At 36.5% G+C, this 6,063-nt stretch overlaps 1 protein-coding gene across 3 annotated transcripts in view; it reads left to right on the forward strand.

Moving 5' to 3' along the window:
- Positions 1 to 687: 687 nt before the first annotated feature.
- Positions 688 to 6,063, forward strand: part of LOC106664108 — a 126,639-nt gene continuing 121,263 nt past the window's right edge. For all 3 annotated transcript variants that reach the window (XR_001340136.2, XM_014389529.2, XM_014389528.2), the window contains exon 1: positions 688 to 770. The gene's annotated coding sequence lies outside the window, so the exon portion shown is untranslated. The remainder of the gene's footprint in view (positions 771 to 6,063) is intronic.

Raw genomic sequence — 6,063 nt, forward strand, 5'->3', positions numbered from 1 at the left:
TAATGTTAGATGACTTTTAATTTTAGTTGTAATTAAACTTCACACAGTCTTCGAAAGGCCCAATTATTTTATATTAAAAAATAAATTATAACGAAAAACAGATGAATGAAAAAAACGCGAATAAACAGGACATACCATCTGATAAGTTTTTTAAATTGTCTTAAGAAAGGTTAATCTGAAATTAATAAAGGTTAATTTGAAGTTAAAAAGGGTCAATGGGAAGAAGCACGAGGGTTTTGAAGTTTTTAAAAATAAATTAACCTTTTATTTAAAAAAATAATTCTTTAAAAAAAAACATATATCAAAATTTGTATTCAGTGGTTTTTCAGCGGGCAAAAACTTTGTTTCTTGATAAAAAAAAATTAAAAACTTAGTTGATAATTAGCCGAATTTTGTGGTTTTTATGCTGATAAATGCTTTCCATACTCATCCATCCTCTATTGCTGTAGTTGCATAATGCATGTTATTCCGAAATGTCTTGAGTAGCCTCCCCCTCTCCTGGAGACCATAAATTTATTCGATCATCCTTGGAAAAATTATATATGTACAATTTGAAATAATTTTCTCCGGGGGTTTTTCATCCTGGATCCCGTTTACGTTAACTACTGACTGTAGGGATGCCTAGGCTGACATGACGTCATGTCTGCTTTCTCTGCTTCTCCACTCCTCGACGTCGACCGGCTCAGACCTCAGTCACCTACGGGCCTTCGACTGAGTTGTTTCACGCCGCTCCGACCTCCGATTCATTTAAGGATAACGAAATTTTTCTGGTAAATTTTCAAATTTTTTTAAAACGTTTTTATCCAACCGGCGGCTCGATTCGTCCCAGTTTTTCCTTTTTGTTGTGTTACGCCAACTGTCAACAGGGAGATTGTTTGTTTTTGTGCTAAATTTAAAATCGTTTTTACAACTTGAAATACTGTTGTCGTTTTTTTAAAAATAATTTCAGCTTATACATATCAAAAGAAAATTTGTATCAATTTTTAATATTTTATTCTTATGCGACGGGTCTAAGTGTTTGAAACGTTTTCCCACCCAAGACATTATTTTACTTTTTCTTGGATTAACTTTTTGTTAGTATTTCTGTAATAAAAAGTTCAATTTTGACGGTATTAATATTAAACAAAAAAAAATAAAACCATAACTATATAAACCAATATATGTTTGCCTTTTTGTATCATATCAAAACAAAAACAAACTGTTGCAAACTTTTGCTCTTTCGTACTTTGCCTTATACGAAAGCATTTATTTATAAAAGCTTTTTTCTTTTATGAAATGTTATTTTTGATTATTCTGTTCAAGAAACATTCTTAGTTTTCGATTTTTTTTTCATTTTAACATGCTTATAGTAGTAGTAATAGTGCAAACAATCAGTTTTGTTTTGAAAACAGGCCGTTTATTTATAATTTATTTATTTTGTTTAAATAGTTTTTAATTTTTGGAAAAAGAAAGATGAACGAGACCGTTAAATGTTCAGCCATGCCATACGCACCACAACTACCCCCTCGCCACCTGTGACTTCCGCGATCTTTTTATTTTTATTTTTTTTTTAACAAAAACTACGAGTGATTAAAGGATTAATAACTGTTTTAGTTGTATTTACAAAAATTGCGATTGAGGTCGAAATCTTGTCAAATTTCTTAGACACAAACCTTTTATATACTGTATATTTTTTCCATTTACAAATAATAACCGGTGAGCTTTTTAATTTATCAGCTCGATCATAATCATACACTTGGCTCTTGCTCCGTGAGATACGTGAAGCTGGAACACACCCGACCAAGGACAGCAACGGGAACGGGCGGACCCAAAGAATACGACTAACGATCGGAACCCGATGAAAGAAAATCCATCAAGTCGCAGGCCAAAGTGTCAAATGAAGAATTCTCGTCTAACCCGAAGGCCATTTTTTCCCCGGCAATCGGCGATTTTGAAATATTGGCGTATACACGGGTGTAAATTTGAAAATTCGGATAAATGTGGAAGTGATAAAAGAGTAAAAGGAGAATCTAATGGTCAACGGAAGCGTGCCGTAAGTAATCAAATAACCCGGAAAATTGCCGCTCACGGCGTCATTTGCTTACCGACAGCCGTGGCCGAATAAAAAAATCTGTTTAATAACTGTTCTCTGTGTTCTTTGAGAATCTTTTTACTTTTATTCCTATAGTCGACGGTTTCATTGTTCGCACTAACATCCGACGAAGAAGCAGTCAAGTAGGAGTCAACACGAGAAAGGTCTTCCGCCCTGGCAATTACCTCCGCGACATTAAAATTCACTTATTTTCGATTCGGTCCGAAAGTCGAATTGTCGACCTCCTTCCGATCTCGTTATCGGCCCGACTCTTCTTTCACCTCTCCTGGGCATGGTTATGTAACACGAGACGATTACGTGTTAGAGGTCATCGTCGTAAGGAGATTTCTCTACCAGATTCTCGACTGGTTTTCGAGCAGATCGATTCGTTCTGAGACAAAGCCTATGAAAAGCACAACCTATTACGACAAGTTCGCGTATCGACTAACAAACAAAGTTTCGACCCAGACGCCCAGACAATATTGACAAAGCTTATATGCAATGAAAGTTAAAAAAGTGTAAAACATGAATAAAATGCAACAATAAATTTGCAACAGCCGAAGGTTACCCGTGGAACAACTTTTGTCGAAGAGTTGATGTAATCTTGCTACATTAGTGATCATTTAGCTAATTGTAAGTCGAGGCTTTGGAGAAACCAAAAAACCGTTTTCACCAGTTTCTACATTAGTTTGGTATTTTCCCATGGCATAGTTGGGGGAACGAAAAGGTCCAACCGTATCCTAGAGCATCCAAGAAAACGAGGAAGCAATGGGAATAACCGTGCAATCCAATCTCGCATGATTTAAAAAAAATAAATCTGTGCATTATTGGAAGATGGAAGACTCGCTGACCTTGGAAGGTCAGCAGGCACTACGTCAGACTTGGTGATTCTGGTGCTGCCATTTTCCCCGGGTGAAAGGGTTTTCAGACCTACAACACATCCATGGAATAAATAATACAGTTGTAATGAAATTCCTCGAAGAATTAGGACTGAATGGTGTACGATAAATACAGAACAGAGGACACAATGGCTTTTAAAAGGCACATTACATAAACCCTTGTTCTTCATCATACTACCGATTTAATATGGCCAGATGACCTCACCCTGCTTATACCCTTGACACTGCACCTTTCAAACCCCAACACCAAAATCACACAATTTTTATTTTACCCCGATTGAAACAGCATGGAGGCAAGGCAAGACTAATGCCCTTAAGATAAACCCAAATTTATAATTCTCGATAAATTCACTAATTTCGTGGTCCGCTTGACCAATTAATATATTACAATTAATTAAGGTTTTAGTCGAGATAAAAAAGTCATTGGCACGAGCGGGATTCGAACCCACGATCTTCGGCTTGATACGCCGCCGCTCTACCACTTGAGCTATCGTGACCTCAATCCGCTCGGACATTAACTTCCTATCTCAACCCCACCTTATGAGTTTTCCCTCCTTTTTGCCATTTTTATCTCGACTAAAAACTTTAATTAATTATAATATATTAATTGGTCAAGCGGACCACGAAATTAGTGAATTTAATGAATTAAGTATACTTCACTATAGCTCTCCGTGGCCATTTCATTTGTCGCCGAGAATCCAATCCGATTACACGACATTTGAAAAATGGCAAAAAGGAGGGAAAATTCAAAAGGTGCGGTTGAGATAGGAAGTTGATGTGGATCGAGGTCACGTTAGCTCAAGTGGTAGAGTAGCGGCGTATCAAGCCGAAGATCGTGGGTTCGAATCCCGCTCGTGCCATTGACTTTTTTTACCTCGACTAAAAACCTTAATTAATTGTAATTCTCGATAAATTGAAGAAAGCATTTTCTTCGTTAATTTGTGTAAAAAGCGAATTAACTTTTCCTGACCCTGCTGAGTAATTAAATTATTATAACCTCGACTCTCGTTATTCATCCCCCTTCAAATCTCAATACAAAAATCTCACATTTTTTATTTTACCTCGATTTGAAGCTCGATGAAAGCTTGAAGGAAAGGCAGGCTGACGCCCATAAAATAAACCCATCTTCATTATTTTCATCATTGATTTGGTCTGGCAGACACATTTCGCCATTTTCGTTTGGTCGAGGATTTGCGTCAAATGCGAATCATATTGTCCTCACCCTGCTTATAACCTTGACCCTCGTTGTTCATCTTGTTCATCACCCTTCAAACCCCAGCAGTACAATCTCATAATTTATATTTTAGCTCGATTTGTTGTTTGAACAGTATATTATTCCGTTGTTGTTTTTGAAAAAAAAAAGAAAAGAAATGTCTCGTATTCGTTATGCCAATGCAAGGCATAATAACAAATCTCATGGCCTAGGAACAATCTATTCTTAAAAATTTAAATCTCTCCTGCAACGATTTAACTTGCAAACGAACATATTCTACAAGCTGTATACATCATTTATTATTACCATTTCTTGGTTGAAATCGATTTGTCACAGGCAAAAGGGAACGAAACATTCTATTTTTCATCTTGGTCCGACTGGTAATTTATGAATTAAATTAACCCCCTTTATTATTATTATTTTATGAGTCAAATGAATTACCATATCGAAAAATTGTTCAAAATGGCCGTGTCACTTCAGAAAATGCAAGTAAATAGATAGTTTCGCATGACTCCTAAAAAGTATTAGCACGACCAAATTGTGCCATTAAAGTCCTAATGGAAATCAATGGTAGTAATTGATAAGTGATAACACAAACAGAATACTTCCTGTGGCAAAAGCGGGATCAAACGGACAAAAGGTTCTTCCGTATCAAATATACTAAAACATTTTTAAGTAAACATTTTTCTTTAAAATTAAGTAAATTTCACGGCCCAATTTTTGGGATCTTCGGTTAACTATTTATTTTAGTTTAGAACGTTTGAAAAAGAAACAACCTGTACTTTGGTCGTCCCCGATCATCACGATTTGCCAATTTTAGCTTTGTTAAGCGTGCGTGCGTGCGTGCGTGCGTGCGTGCGTGCGTGCGTGCGTGCGTGCGTGCGTGTGTGTGTGTGTGTGTGTGTGTGTGTGTGTGTGTGTNTGAAAGAAAGAAAGAGAAAGAGAGAGAGAGAGAGAGAGAGAGAGAGAGAGAGAGAGGGAGGGAGGGAGGGAGAGATGAGATACGCTCAGAAGAGAGAAAAATAAAGAAAGAAAAAATAAGAGAGAAATAGGAGAGATGAGTATGGCACGTGTGTAAGAAAAATAAATAGAGGGAGTGTGGGAGGAAGGGAGAGAATGTGAGAGAAAAAAATAGTTAGAGAGAGAGAGAGAAAGAAAGAAAGACAAAGAAATAGAGATAGAGAAATATTTGGAGAGACAGATAGAGAGAGGGAATGAGAAAGAAAAATATATTTTCAAACTAAACTTCAAGAAATCTCACATCTTGTCTTTAGATTGATCGCACTGTAAGTGACATTTAAATACATTTAACATTCTCTCTATTCGAAGCGAAATGTATTATTTATTAATTATATTACTTATTTATTGAGTATAAACAGAATGGCAAAATTCAACTTGTGCCGGATCAAAAGGTCGGTTTCAGTCTTTAGACACGCATCACATAAACATGGAATTCCTCCAATACATTGACATTTTTCTAATATGGAAACTATATACCAATAAACATTATGTTAGACATAAGAAATCTGCCGAAATGGTCAATCATTGTTAATGAGTGCTATGTAGGTGAAGCGACAACGCCGTGTCTGATAACGGAACGTGTTCGCGACAACAGTAAACAAGAAAGATCAAACATTTGTCTCAAGCGATTATACGACAATAAAACACAGTATTTATCGCTTAGGAGAGGCACAAGTCACCACTTCTCCTCCTCGTACCTCATTACGTGAAACATTAACATCATAATCTCTATTGTTCTGCCGGTGTAAAACAGCAAAAGGACACTGGACACGGTTTTTTTTCGTTGTGAAAGATGCAACACTTGCGGATAATTCAATGGCGCCCGCAGTGCTACTAATGCCTTCATATATATATATATA

Source organism: Cimex lectularius, unplaced genomic scaffold, assembly GCF_000648675.2.
Source record: "Cimex lectularius strain Harlan isolate CLEC.00 unplaced genomic scaffold, Clec_2.1 scaffold82, whole genome shotgun sequence".
Classification (NCBI taxonomy): domain Eukaryota; kingdom Metazoa; phylum Arthropoda; class Insecta; order Hemiptera; family Cimicidae; genus Cimex; species Cimex lectularius.